Source organism: Phyllostomus discolor, chromosome 1, assembly GCF_004126475.2.
Source record: "Phyllostomus discolor isolate MPI-MPIP mPhyDis1 chromosome 1, mPhyDis1.pri.v3, whole genome shotgun sequence".
In the NCBI taxonomy this organism is placed as follows: Eukaryota; Metazoa; Chordata; class Mammalia; order Chiroptera; family Phyllostomidae; genus Phyllostomus; species Phyllostomus discolor.
In genome coordinates, this window is record NC_040903.2 from 132,702,249 (window position 1) to 132,718,362 (window position 16,114).

Consider the following 16,114-nt stretch of genomic DNA (forward strand, 5'->3'; position numbering starts at 1 on the left):
AAAAAGTCAGTTGCATTTTTTTTTTTTTAGAGAGAGGGTAGGGAGGGAGAAAGAGAGAAACTTCCATGTGAGTAACCTCAGCTGGTTGTCTGTCATGCACGCCACATTAACTGAACCCGCAGCCCAGCCCTATACTCTGACCAGAATTGAATCGGCAGCCTTTTGCTTTGTGGTACGACACCCAAACAACTGAGCCACACCAGTCAGGGCTCAGTTGCATTTCTGAATACAAATAATGAACAAATGAAAATGAAATTTTAAAAACTGTTACACTTAACAATATCATCAGAAAAATAAAATACTTAGGAATTAACTTACCTAATGAGGTAGAAGACATATACAATGAAAACAACAAAATGTGCTGAAATTAAAGAAGACATATATAAATGGAAACACACCCCATGTTCATAGATTTGAAGACTTAATATTATTAAAACATCTTTACTATCCAAAATGACCTGCAAAGTCAATGCAATTTCTATCAAAATACAAATGACATTTTTTAAAGAAAGAGAAAAACCATCCTACAATTCATATGGAATATCAAGGAACCCAGAATAGCCAAAACAATCTTGAAATAGAAAAAGTTGGAGGTCTTATAATTCCTGATTTTATAACTTGCTACAAAGCTGCTGTAATTAAAACAGTATGGCACTGGCATAAAAATAGACATATCAGCCAGTGGAAGAGAACACAGAGCCCAGAAATAAACCCTCACATATATCATCAATTGATTTTCAACAAGGGTGGCAAGACCATTCAATGGGAGGAAGGAAGTCTTTTCAACAAATGGTGCTGGGAAAACTGCACATCCACACGCAAAAAAAAAAAATGAAGTTAGATTCTTACCTAACACAAAAATTGAGTCAAAATGGATCACAGACCTAAACTTGAGACCTAAAATATAAAACTCTTAGAAGACAAGAAAGCAAAAGCTATAAGACATTGGATTTGGCAATGATTTCTTGCATATGACACCAAAGCTAGAGGCAACAAAAGAAAAAATAAACAATTTGGACTTAATGAAAATTAAAATTTTTGTGCATCAAAGGACACTTTCAACAGTCTTCCCCAGCAATCACCACAGCTTCCTGCTTCCATACTATTTGGCAGGAACAGGCACCAATCCCCCAGCCCGGATGGCCACACAGAGCTGGCCCCCTGCACCTTCTCACAGTGCCCTCAGACCACCCCAAAGCCCCCACTGCTGCTCCAGCACTGTGCAGCCACGGCCACCTCTCCTCAGTCCCCCACTGTGACTAAGACACGCCCCTCACCGGTGCGCCGGAACCACCACGAGGACTCTGAGGCCACCATCATCCATCTCCTGTGTCTACCCGTCCATGTCTCACTACTTGGACTGCAGTGATGTGCCGCTGAAGAACTTTGCCCAATATTGTTTTCACCAGTCTCATGAGGAGAGGGAGCATGCTAAGAAACTGATGAAACTACAGAACCAACAAGGTGAACAAACAAACCTTCCTTCAGGATATCAAGAAACCAGACCCTGCTGACTGGGGGAACGGGCTGACCACAACGGAATGAGTTATACTTGGAAAAACCTGTCCATCAGTCACTACTGGACTTGCACAAACTGGCCACTGACAAAGACAACCGCCCAGCTGTGACTTCACTGAGGCACGTTACCTGAATGAATAGGTGAAATCCATCAAAGAACTAGGAACCACAAAAACAACGTGTGCAAGATGGGTTCCCTAATCTGCCATGGCCGACTGTCTCTTTGACAGGCACACCCTGCGAGACACAAGTGACAGCTCAGCCTTAGGCCGGCTTCCCACAGCCTCGGGGGTGACATCCCTGACACCGGGGCAGTGCATGCATGTTGAGGTTGCCTTTACCTTTTCCATTACCAAAATACTTACCTAAATTCTTTCATTTGTACCGTTCCTTCAAATAAAGCAATTTGGTATCCCTCTTTTAAAAAAGGATGCTTTGAAGAAATTGAAAAAGTTAATCCATGCAGATCATGCTAGTATATCTGAGAAGGGATTAATATGCAGAACATGTATAGAATTCCTAAGAGTGAACAACAAAAAAAACAACAAAAAACAAATAACCTGGTTCAAAAAGGGAGAAAGGACTTGAGTTAACACTCCTTCAAAGAAGATATTTGAATGGCCAATAAGCATCTGAAAAGATGGTCAACATCACTTCTCACTAGGTAAATGCAAATCAAAACCACAATAAGGTGCCACTTCATATCCATTAGGATTACTACTATCAGGAAATCAGAAATAACAAATGTTGGCGAGGATGTGGAGAAACCGGAGCCCTTGTGCACTGTTGGCACAAATGTATGCTGGTGTAGCCACTGTGAAAAGAGTGTGGTGGTTCCTCAAAAAATTAAAACTAAATTTAGCATGTATGATCCAGCAATTCCACTTCCCAGTGTATACCCCAAATGACTGAAAGCAGAGTCCCAAAAGTACATCCGTATGATTCCGTTTACCTGAGGTAGCTAGAGCAGTCAAAACCGTAGGGACAGAAGGCAGAAGGCTGGGAGAGGGGGGCAATGGGAGTTAGTGTTTAATGGGTGCGGAGTTTGCTTTGCAAGATGAAAAGAGTTCTGGGGATGGACAGTGATGATGGACATTCAGCAACGTGAAAGTACTTAATGCTGCTAAACTGTATACTTAACATGGTTAAGATGGTGATTTTTATGTTATGTGTATTTTACCATAAAGTTTTTTAAATCATGGCTAATTCAGGCCAAATCCAATAAGCGTAGATATAGATTTTAAGTTTCTATGTAGTCAGTAAATTAAGCAACACATTGGACTTGCCATCCATCCCTCTAGTACCTCTTGCACATTCCAGAGGCGTATTTTACAATCAAGTGTCCCATTGCTTTTGACAAGTGAGGCAAAATTATACTTTAGCCAAACTATCTCAAGCATGATTCTAGAATAAAAGCATTGTCATACATGCAAAGACTAAAAAAATTTACATCCCAAGCATCCTTTCTTAGGAGACTACCATATGACAAAAGTTTGTCCTTAAATGCCAATAGAAGGTATCATGTATTTTTCTCGTTTCCATCCACAGAACTGATTATAGACACCCTGAGGAAGGGACCACATTTTACATTTCTTTTACTCAACAGGATTTTGAGACTGTGTTCATACCATATTAGAGGTTCACTAAATATTATTTATTCTAGAGGTATTACAAACAGTAAGCGAAACTTCCATGAGCAGCAACTGGAGGAGGAAGGACGTCACCCAGGACCCGCAGAGGCTGAGGCTCATCTCTCTAGCCATTCGTCCAGTGGCACTCCGCTATCGGGTTCCGCCCAGCCCATCCAGCTTCACCTCTAGTTCCTGCCAATATATGCCTCCCAGCTAAAATGTTCTTGACTGCTTCTTCCAGAAATGATCATTATTAATATTCTCCATAATTACAAATTTGGGCACTTTCTCTTGCTTGTCAAGAAACTTCTGGGGCGCTGGCTCAGTGGACTGAGTGCCAACCTGAGAACTGAAAAGCTGCTGGTTCAATTCAGTCAGGGCAACTGACTGATATTTTTCTCCTTCTCTTTCTCCCTCTCTTCCCCTATATCTAAAATATATAAATAAAACCTTTTTAAAAAATATATCTATAGCCCTGGCTGGTGTAGCTCATTGGATTGAGCGCAGGCTGCAAACCTAAAGGTCACTCTTTCCATTCCCAGTCAGGGCACATGCCTGGGCTGTAGGTCAGGTCCCCAGTAGGGGGCGTGCAAGAGGCGACCACACGTTGATATTTCTCTCCCTCTCTTTCTCCTTCCTTCCCCCTCTCTAAAAATAAAATAAAGTAATAAAAGTTATCTATAAAAGAGAAACTTCTTGGGTTAAGAAAACAGTTGTGCCCGCTTCCAAGGAAATGTCTCCGCAGTTCCACTAAGTCCCAGTAGGTGGCAGTGACACCGTATAAACCGGTTAGAGTTTGATCACTCACTGTTTATTGAAAGAATCCATCTCCTTTGCTATTAAGGTTACAATACTTATTTTTAGGGTAACTTGATGGGCCTTGTCTGTAATTTAACAATATGGAATCAAATTCTGATATCTAATCACATGAAGAGAAGCTCTATTAGATTTCAATTAGCATTCACTCTGATTTGATTATAAGGTTTTAGCCATTCAAATGTATAATAGGGAAACATTTAGACAATTGCAGCTGTCTGGAGTTATTACGTTTGCCATCGTTTTCACAGAGTGATGCATGTAAAGACTAGGCCGCAAAATGTGTTTTTATTGGTAGAGACAAAGAATGAGGGCTTACTGGGGTGCGAGGCACTATTAAAGCATTTTGCTGTTATGTCTGGCATATGACGTCATTTTTTTATTAGGAGGGAAAGAGGAGTGTAGGTTGTTTGCTGTTTAGCTATTTTCCAAAAAGATATTCTTCATTCTCCATCTGCAATATGGTTTCATCTGACAAAAAAAATAAAAAAAGAGGAATTAGGCAAGTTTCCTTTTCCTTTTCTAATTGAACTGAATTACATTTGAACTGAACCAGCTGACCACACAGAAACTCACCTCCTGCGCAAAGACCTTCCTGAGTAAATGGGATCGGGGTCTCCCTTCTCCCATAACAGTCTTCCTAGGGGCAGACAGTAGAGGGTTTTACCCAAGTGCTAGGCCACGTGGCAAGGTTGTTGAGACATGCGTTGAGCATAAAAGGAGTAGTCAGACTAAGTGGCCATGAAAGTCACTTCAGCTCCTACAGTCTAAGATTCTAGGTATCAACAAAAAAACTGCCCTGCCCTAAGGAGCCCCAGGGGTGAGACTAGCCCCAGGGGTTTTCCTGGGGCCTTGGAGGGGCCCTCAGGTTACATTTTCCTGGGTGGGACAGGCAGCAAACTTCACAGAAAGTCGCCCCTCTCGCCTTTGTGGGTCACTCAGAGCCAATTCAAGTCTGAAAAAATAAACCTCAATAATGAAATCTCGTGTGTTTTTATATCCAATACTTTGTAATTTTTATTCACAAATTGATAATCTGTCAATATGGCTCAAAACTATACTCTGTTCAAGGAAACGAATGTGGTCTCTGAAGACTGAAAACCAAATTTTAAGGGAAGCTTAGAATTCTCTTTTGTTCCAGAAAATATTTCTCATGTACCAATGTGAAAATACTAATGCTCATAAATATCCCTAGGTTCTCAGAGGTCTAGGACAAAACCTCTTAGAGTCCAGGATTGCTTCTTTTTAGTCCGTGTTTTTGTGCAGCCCCTGGCCTGAAACGCCACAGACAATAGCCAAGCACTTCACTGTGCCATAGACCAGTCCTACTCCAGCTCACACTGTCTGCGTGAGAACAGGAGAGAATGCAAACCCTTCTCAGAGCAATGACCCACCCAGCCTAGTGGTTTCCCTTTGGCTGTGGCAATTGTTAAAGATTTCTTTATGTTTGAATACAAGTTCAGAAACCTTCCAGAAATACCAAACATCCTAGTCTGTCTTTTAATGTGTTATCAGTCTTTTACAACTCTTCCCCCTCGCCAGAACAGATGGCTGTGGGATGGGCCAGAAAAGGTTTGACCATAAAAAGAATGTAGGCTAACAAACTGAAGGTCTAAGCCACCGCCCACAATTCATACGGGTGGGGTCGATTTTTCCCAGAAGTGCAGACAATGTAATTCCGTAATACAGGAAATATGTAGACAGCATTGCCAGGGCAATGCTCTCAAAATGTAGTGAAGAGGTCAGGGTAGGGTGTGTGGATTGGGGAAGGGCATGAGCAAAGCACATATACACATCTAAAGGACAGCCAAAGACACATATTTCCTTCTCTATCCGTCTCTCCAGACCTGTTTCCATTCAATTGTTTGGAGAGAGACGCATCTGAACAAACTCATTAGACACTCTGGAGGGAACTGCTCTAACCCTTCAGTGTTGGGAGACCCACAGCTCAGGTTTTTGACCTGTTAGTCCCTGAAACATTAAAAGTACAATTTAGTAAAAGAGAAACCAAATGACATTTTATGGGAAAATTTCCTAAAAGTTAAAAATCAATTTCTAAGGTCCCAGCATTGCTCTGACTTAAGTCTCTTGTCTCTGACTCATGCTCTGTTCCTCCTCCTCTGCCTCAGCCAACTGCCCTCACCCCGATTCCCTGCTGCTCCTCAGAGAGCACTGGCACCCCAGGGCCTCCATGCTCAGCAAGCATGCCCAGACCCTGCCTCCCCCCCAAGTCCCCACAGCTCACTCTCCTGCCTCCTCCAGATCTTTTCTTCAGTGTCGCATCCCATCTTCCCAGCTACCTCACTAAAAAGTTTGACGTACCCGCCAGCCCTGACATTTCTATCCCCTTTCCTATTTATTTTTCTCCTTAATGCTCTCACTAACACAGTACATATTTTACTTATTTCTCTAGTATATTTGTCTCCTGCACAAGGTAAGATCCCTGAAGGCAGAGATTTTGACTATATCTCCAGTGCCTAGAACAGGATCTAGAAAGTGCAAGTGCTCAAAGCAGAGTTTTGAATGGGTAACATTCAGTTTCATATTCATACTTTCCGCAAGGACACTCATTCGCATAAAGCAAATTAACATTATAAGAAGGGTTGCTTAGGGGATGATTAAGCAACCTAGGAAACCTAACTGCTTTCTAGACTCCTCAAGCACCTTTAAGTGTTATGAGAGTAAAAAGCATATGGAACAATGTGTCTCAAATTGTCGTCCTCAGCAAAAGCAACAGACAACCTGGGATTTATAAGAAATGCATTCTTGGGGGCTTTTGGTCAAGATGGAGGTGTAGGCAGACATGGTTCACCACTTCACACAACCACGGCAAAATTACAATTAAGATATAGAACAACCAACACTCAGAACCATTGGAAATCGAGTTAAATGGAAGTCTGACAACTACAGAATTAAAGAAACCACATCCATCCAGACTGCTAGGAGGCGCACAGACACAGAATGGGCTGATCTCTCACCCACAAGTGGTGGATAAAAATCCGGGAGGGATATGTTGGGCCTGAGGAGTCTCTGCCCCACACCAGGACCCCCAGCCCAGGGTTCTGGAGCCAGGAAGATAAGTCCCCACAACTTCTGGCTGCAGAAGCCAGTGGAGATTGAGTTGGTGGACAAAACTGCAGGATCCCTGAACAGTTCCTCTTAAAGAACCCACATGTGGACTCACCTTCTCAGACTCACTCCCTCTGAGCTCCAGCACCTGGGTAGTAGCTTAAAAGGCACCAGTGGTATACAGGGAGGAACTGAAGTATCTGGTATCAGGGTGATCAGAGGACACTGTCCCTTTTTTAAACCCTCACCCCATCCCAACAGTGCTGGCAAGCTTGTGCCATATCTGAGACTCCATCAACTTGGCTAACACCATTTACTCTACATTGGAGATCACCTGAGACTCCACCCCACCCAACTTACAAGCCCACCGAAGCTACTTTTCTATATGAATGTCTGGTCTTGGCTCATGCTTCACAACTTCTTAAATCCTCTCAAACAAGCAACAGTTGGCCTCAGTGAGCCCCAGTCCCAATACTAGCAGCAGCCAACCTAGATTCACAGCTTGGCTATATCTAGGAATCTCCATTCCCAGTACAACTAGCTTTATAGCTCAGGCAGGGCGGCTCAAGGCAAAACAAAGGTGGGGGCTGACATTGACCTGTACCACCTAGAAAACCCCAGGGCCAGCACACCCTGTGAACAGACCACACCGGAGCACCACCATCCTGCCCCTGCACAGCTGATCCTCCACCAAGGGCAGTGGTTGATGGTAAGTGGTCACAGCCAGTCCTTGCAGCTGACTGGCCTGTACAAATCCCTCCCATTGACCTGCCAACAGCAACCAAGGCTCAACTACAAGAGGAGGGTATATTCAGCCCACACAAAGGGTGCACCTCCAGTAACTGGCTTGGGTGATAGAGGAGGCAGTGCCACTGGACCCTACAGGACACCTACTATATTAGGCCACAAAACCAAGACACAAAGTCAGAGCAGCTCTACCTAATACATAGAAACAAACACAGGGAAGCTACCAAAATGAGGAGACTGATAAACATGGACCAAATGGAAGAACAAATCAAAACTCCAGAAAAAGAGCTAAACGAAATGGAGATAAGCAATCTTTCAGATGCGGAGTTGAAAACATTGGTTATAAGGATGCTCAATGAACTCAGCAAGGACCTCAACAGCATAGAAAAGATCCAGTCAGGCCCAAGCTGTTGTGGCTCAGTGGACTAAGCACCAGCCTGCAAAACAAAACAACACTGATCCGATTCTTGGTCAAGTCACATGCCTGGGTTGTGGGCCAGGTCCCTGGTTGAGGACATGCAAGAGGCAATCGATCAATGTATTTCTCACACATTGATGAAGATATCAGGTTGGAAACATCAATGTGTGAGAGACACCTCACCTGGTTGCCTCTTGCATGTCCCCAACCAGGGATCTGGCCCACAACCACCTCTCTCCTCCCTTCCTATCTCTCTAAAAATAAATAAATATCTTTTTTTAAAAGAAGATACAGTCAGAAATGAAAGATACACTAATTGAAATAAAGAACAATTTACAGGGAAACAACAGTAGAGTGAATGACGCCAAGATTCAAATCAATGATATGGAATATAAGAAAAAAATCATAACAACAAGAAGAAAAAAATTTTTTTAAAACAAGGGTAGCGTAAGCAGCCTCTGGGACAATTTCAAGAGGTCCAACATTCGCATTATAGGGATGCCAGAAGGAGAAACGAAAGAACAAGAAATTGGAAATCTATTTGAAAAAATATTGAAAGAAAACTTTCCTAATTTAGTGAAGGAAATAGACATGCAGGTCCAGGAAACACAGAGTCCCAAACAAGATGGATGCAAAGAGGAACACACCAAGACACACCATAATTAACAAAAGTTAAAGATAAAGAGAGAATCTTAAAAGCAGCAAGAGAAGTGTCCCAGGTTCGATTCCCAGCTAGGATACATTCCTGGGTTGCAGGTCATAACCCCCAGCAACCGCACATTGATGTTTCTCTCTCTCTCTCTCTCTCTCTCTCTCCCCCCCCAAAAATAAATAAATAAAATATTTAAAAAATAAAAAATAAAAAAAGAAACCATTTCTCCTGAGTATCCATAACATTAAAAAAAAAAAAAAAGCAGCAAGAGAAAAGAAGTTGGTTACCTACAGGTGAATATCCATAAGACGGTCAGCTGATTTCTCAAAACGAAACTTTACAGGCTACAAGGAACTAGCAAGAAATATTCAAAGTCATGAAAAGCAGGGACCTACAGCCAAGATTGCTCTACCCAGCAAAGCCATCATTTAGAACAGAAGGGCAAATAAAGAGCTTCCCAGACAAGAAAAAAACTAAAGGAGTTCATCATCGTCAAACCATTATTACATGAAATATTAAAGAGACTTATTTAAGAAAAAGAAGATCAAAACTATGAACAACAAAATGGCAAAAATACATATCTATTAACAATTGAATCTAAAAACAAACTAAGTAAACATGAAGAACAGAGACAGAACCATGAATACGGAGAGCATTTTGATGGTTGCCAGGTGGGAAAGGGGTGTGGGGGAATGGGTGAAGAGGTGAGGGGGTTAAGAAGTACAAATAGGTAGTTACAGAATAGCCATGGGGGATGTAAAGTACAGTATAGGAAATGGAGTAGCCAAAGAACTTATATGCATGATCCATGAACATGAACCATGGTGGAGGGATTGCCTGAGGGAGAAGGGGTGCTGGGTGGAGGGGGACAGAGGGGGAAAAATCAGGACAACTGTAATAGCATAATCAATAAAACATAATAAACAAACAAGTAAATAAATAAAAAGAAATGTACTTCCAAGCCCCACCCAGAGCTATTGAATTAAAATCTCTGGGCATGGGGCTCAGCAAAATGTGTTTTTAAAAGCCCTGCAAGTGACTCAGACTTGCCATCAAGATGGTGGAGGAGCTAAATGCTATCTGTACCTCCTCCTACAACCACATCAAAATTACAACTAAATTATAGAACCCCCCCCCTTGAGAACCACCTGAAACTAGCTGAACAGAACTGCTGTAACAAAGGATGTGAAGTAGAGCCACTGGAGACTGGCGAGAGAGGTGGAGACACTAAATGTTCCCATACCCTCCAGTGGTGGTTAAGTATCAGGAGGGATATCTAGGTTTTGGGTCTCTACTGAGAAGCAAGGGGTCCTGGCCACATTCTGGGCTCCCCAGCTGGAGCACCAGCGCTGGGTAAAGGAGTTGCTATAACATCCGGCTGTGAAAACCAGTGTGGATTCCATCAGGTGAGATATAGGGCCAGGCTGCCGTAAACCAAGGAGTCCACTTAAAGGGGCTGAGCACAGACTCGCCCTAAGCACCAGAGAAGGGAGAGCAGCCAGAAAGCACCAGGGACATATAAGGAGAAACTGAATTATCTGGCTTCAGGGCAAGGGCTGAAGGGACATTTCTCCCTGGGACTAAAGTACAGGCAGGCACCATTGTTCCTCTGTTGAACCCTCCCCCCAGCCTGCAGGTGTCAGGGGAGGCTAAATCTGTGTTAATGAATCTGGCTAACACTGCTCTCGCCCCACCCTGCTAATTCCCTGAGACCCTACCCCATCCAGTTCTTATGCCAGGCCCCAACCTCTTTCAGAAGCTAATCTATACAAATGGCTGGCCTGGGCCCATGCTTCAGACTTTCCTAAAATCTCTCATAGGTGCACATACCCCCAAAAAGCAGCAGCTAGCCTCAGCATGCCCAGTACCTCTTGCTAAGCAGCCCCAAGCCTGGCACAGTGGCAGCCAGCCTTGATTCACAACATAACCAGGTGCCTCTGGGCCCAGCACAAGCAGCTACCAGCTGCAAATCACCTCATAGCTCCTACCAGGCAGCCCTGGGATGGACACGAGCAGCAGCTGACTTGGCCTGCACTGGAGCCCCTCCTCAGAGACCCCACAACCTGCATACCTGGTGGCCAGCATCAGAGCACACCAGAGGACCACCCAGTTAGCACCACAGGTGACACACCCAGAGGATGACCTTGGCAGGCATCAGACCCCAACTAAAGCAAATCCTGCTCTGTGGAGTCAGCCCACACAACAGTTTGTCTGCTGTAGTCATGGCCAGTCCTCACAGCTAGTCAGCCAGAGGGTCGTTCCCCATCCAATGATGCGCTAAAAGCAATCAAAGCTCAACTACAACTGGAGGGCACTCACAACCCACACAAGGGACACTCCTGGAGCACCTGGCTCAGATGAACAGTGAGACTGCAAATGAGACCCACAGACATCTATTATGTAAGGCCACTGCCAAGATGGGGAGATGTAGCAGCCCTACCTAATACATAGAAACAAACACAGGTACAAGCAGGCATCCAAAATGAGGAGACAAAGAAACATGTCCCAAATGAAAGATCAGGACAAAACTCCAAAAAAGAACTAAACAAAATGGAGGCCAGCAATCTGCCAGATGTATATTTCAAAACACCGGTTACAAAGATGCTCAATAAATTTAGGAGAATGGATGAATTGAAAAACTTCAACAAAGAGACAGAAAACAAAGAATCTTCCCTGGCTTGTGTGGCTCAGTGGTTTTGTTACAGGGTGCAGCCAAGAGGGGGGATCCCAAATAGGCATTTGAAATGGGGTCCAGAACTCAAGGTGTCCAGGAGATTTTAAGGTGTCTTCACCCCTTCCCCCACAGGTGTGAGTTGGGGGAAGGGGCACACAGAGCAAGAACATGCAGGGCAGCTTTGCAGCTAATCCATGGCATGGTCATTTAGCATACCTATAGCCTTTGGCTGGTCACTTAGATATGCTAAATAGCTATGGCCATGCTCAAGGCCAGGGGGATGGAAAGGGATCTCCCCCCAAGATGTGACTGGGGGTAGGTCCCCTGAGTTACAGCGCCTGCGTGGGAGCTGGGAGAAGATTGGCTCCATGACATGGGGTGACACCTGCCCAGACCCATGATGGCGACCAGAAAAGCTGGAGAAGACAGCAGATTGAGGGCAAGTGTGCCCAAGTGTAGGAGGAGTCGGAAATGGGGCTGCAACAGAAGATTGGCGCGGGGGATTTAAACCCAGACACGGCAGCCATTGAGGGAGAACCACGCGGCCTGGACAGAGTGGGGACCCCCACAGCTTTAGAAGGGGAACCACTACCTGGTTTTAGCAGAGATCCCGGCAACTCAGCTGAGGGTGCCAGGAACCCAGGGAGGTCTCCCAGTCGAGAGGGAGTACTAACTGGGAAGACCCAGAGGACTGCCTGAGCCATGGACTTCTATTTCCTTTCCTGAGATACGGTACTCTGGACTGGGCAAAGGGGGAAGGAAGGAAGGACTGTGTGTTTGTGGGTGTTTTTAGGGACTTTAGGATTTTTGATAAAGACATCAGGTCACTACTTGAAGTTTGTATAGCATTAAATAAACATTTCCTTTCCTTTTCACAAATCTCTGGCATTGAGAGACGTCTTTCCTAGGGCGGTGGACATAACGGACCCAGGGCCTTCTTTCAATAATAGTATATCATCCCAGGCCCCCCCTTGTTTGTTCTGTAACAGTTTGAGTGCCAGCCTGTGAACCAAAGGGTCACCAGTTTGATACCCAGTCAAGGCACATGCCTGGGTTGTGGGCCAGGTCCCCAGTACTGGGTACATGAGAGGCAACCACACACTGATGTTTCTCCCTCTCTCTTCCCCTATCTAAAAATAAATAAAACATTTCTTTAAAAAAAGAATCAGTCAAGCTTTCCGGCGGTGACGACCTTCCCACGACAACATGCCTCTCACAAAGGATCTCCTTCATCCCTCTCCAGAAGAGGAGAAAAAGGAAACACAAGAAGAAGCGCCTGGTGCAGAGTCCCAACTCCTACTTCGTGGATGTGAAATGCCCAGGTTGCTATAAAATCACCACCGTCTTTAGCCATGCACACATGGTAGTTTTGTGTGTTGGCTGCTCCACTGTCCTCTGTCAGCCTACAGGAGGAGAAGCAAGGCTTACAGAAGGATGCTCCTTCAGAAGGAAGCAGCACTAAAAGTACCACAAATCAAGATGAGTGGGGGACCATCTCAATAAACACATTTTGGATACAAAAAAAAAAAGAATCAGTCAAAAAAAAAAGAACCACTCAGAAATAAAGAATACAATAACTGAAATAAAAGATACAATAGAAGGAGTCAATAGCAGATTAGATGAAACAGAGGATATAATCAGCAATTTAGAAGACAGGTAGTGACAAACACCCAAGTAGAACAGCAAGAACAAAAAGAAATTTAAAAAATGAACCTCTGGGACAACATCGGGCATTCATATCATAGGGGTACCTGAAGGAGAAAAGAGAGAGCAAGGAATTGAAAATCTACTTGAAGAAATAATGACTGAAAAATTCCCTAACCTGGAAAGGAAAGAAACACACAAGTCCAGGAAATGCAGAGTCCAAACAAGATGGACCCAAAGAGGCCCACACCAAGACACGTCATATTTAAAATGGCAAAGGTTAAAGACAAAGAGAGAATCTTAAAAGCAGTTAGCTACCTACAAGGGAACTCCCATAAGACTGTCAGTTGATTTCTCAACAGAAACGTTGCAGGCCAGAAGAGATTAGCATGAAATATTCAAAGTGACAAAAAGCAAGGACCCACAACCAAGATCACTCTATCCAGCAAGGCTAGCATTTAGAATGGGAGGACATACAAAGAGCTTCCTAAACAAGAAAAAGCTGAAGGAGTTCATCAGCATCAAACCATTATTATATGAAATGTTAAAGGGACTCCTTTAAGAAGAGGAAAAATACTTAAAAATATGAATAAGAAAATTTCACAAAAGATTTTCACTGACAAACACATATTCAAAGCAGTGGATCAACCAACCCTAAAGCTGATACAAAGGTTAAAAGGCAAAAATGGAAAGATCATGTGTAACTACAGCAGTAAACTAAGGGATACACACAAATATGCACACAAAAGAAGTGAAAAATAATAGCAAAAATATAAACATGGATGAGATGAGTAAAAGTGGTAGGGATTTTAGAATGTGTTTGAACTTAAGCAACCATCAACTTAAAATAGTCTGCTGTGCACATAGCTTGGTATGAATAAAACACATGGGAACCACAAACAAAAATCTACAAGATATACACAAGAAATAAAGAGAAACGAATCCAAACACACAACACCACAGAAAGTTATCAACAAGAGAACAGAGCAAGAGAATAACAAAGAAACCAAGAACTACAAAAACAATAAAGTGATAACTACATACCTATCAATAATTTAAATGTAAATTGATTATGTGTTCCAATCAAAAGATGGATGAATGAAGAAGAGGTGTGTATATATATTTAATAAATAATACTCAGCCATTAAAAAGAGTAAAATCTTACCATTTGCAACAGTATGCATGGACCTAGAGGGAATTGTGCTGTGTGAAGTAAGTCAGACAGAAAGACAAATACCGTATGATTTCACTTACATGTGGAATCTAAAAACAAAATAAACAAGCAAACAAAACAGAAAAAAAAAACTGATAGATACAGAGAACAAACTGATGGTTGCCAGATGGGAGAGGGGCTGGGTGAAAAGGGGAAGGGATGAAGTATAAATCGTAAGTTACAAAATAGTCACAGGGATGTTTATAAAGTACAGCATAGGGGATATAATCAATACTATTATAACTATATATGGTATCATGTGGACACAAGATTCATTAGGGGGAACATTTTGTAAGTTACATAAATGTCTAACCACTTCTGTACACCTGAAACTAATGTAATATTGAATGTCGACTGTAATTGAAAATTTTTTATTTTTTCAAAATAAAACACGAAAGCCCTCCAGGTGGCTCTAATGCAAAGTCAAGTGTGCGGACCAATCGCCGACATGAAGGAAAAAGAACAATGGGCTGGATTCTAGTCCTGATCTTTTTAATTGTGTGACCTTGGGTTCATCGCTCAGCCTCCTCTTCCTCCATCTGTTTACAAAGTGCAAAAAGTGCTATATTTTCATTTTATGCATTTAATGCACTACTGCTAAATCTTTCTATCACAGTCCTTAAGGACCCCTTTCCTTAGCCTTGTAATTATATGTTTCCAAGTAACTCAACATCGTATCTTAAGTAAAACTTCTTGTCTTTCAGCCTGGCCTTTTTCTTCTCCAGTAAGCAATTCACACATCTTCTTGTATTTCTCACCCTTTCCAGCCTCTGGGGCAGTCCCCCATTCTGGTTTCCCTCCCACCTCTTTGGATGTTCTTCCTCAGTTTCCTCTGTTGTCTTCTTAGCCTCTGGTCACTCCTTAACTCCTGGTGTTCCCATCCTGGTCCTGGGAGCTTGATACACAATTCCTGGGTGACCTTGTCCACAAATGGACATTAGCTATTTCTCAGATAAGCTGATGACTTCCAAATATTTCATTCTCTTAAACTTCCCACATTAAGGCACCTGTTATATATCCACGAGGCCCCTCAAACGAATACAACCCAAACAGAACTCACTATCTTCCCCTCAACCCACTCTTCATTCTATTTTCCCACGGAGCAGCCCAAGTCAGAAACTGAGAGCTCCTAGATGCTTCCCTCTGTCCTTGTCTTTCATCCAGTCAGTCACGGAGACCTGCAGGCCCCTGTTCTGGGATCCCTTTTTAGCCCTCTCTCTTCTTCACTTTCCAGTCACTGCCTTTAACTGGTCACCAGCTTCCTGCCTAACCCACTCCAGTCCCCAGGCCGCTCGCCACACTGTCTCCCAAAACACACAGTGGGGTTAGCTGCCACGTCAAGTCCCTCAGTGGCTCTCGATGGCTTTCCAGGTGTTATTCCAACTTCCCTGCTCAGTCTCAGGGCCACGAACCTTCTCCCTCTACCACGTGTGGGACCGCGGGTTTCACACCTGGCTTCGCCAGTGACTCCGCCTTCTCCTGGCATGTCCTCCCCCCTTTCCGACTCCTGGGCTGCCTCTAAACGCTGTCCTCGGCCAACCCTCCCAGCCTGACTGAGCCGAGCCTCCCGCCCCACGCCCCCAGCACCCCGTGTTCCAGCGGCACCCGCAGCCCTCATCGCCGCTCCCTGGAATCGCTCGTGTACCCGATCACCGACCCACCAGACCAGAAGCCGCTGGAGACCACGATGCCTGGCACAAAGTAAGTGCTTGGCAAATTAATGTTTACTTTT

The 16,114-nt window shown here is 43.7% G+C and overlaps 1 pseudogene; it reads left to right on the forward strand.

Annotated features, from left to right (window-relative positions):
* The first annotated feature begins 12,702 nt into the window (after nt 1-12,702).
* On the forward strand, nt 12,703-13,073 carry LOC114492713 (annotated as a pseudogene).
* The last annotated feature ends 3,041 nt before the right edge of the window (nt 13,074-16,114 follow it).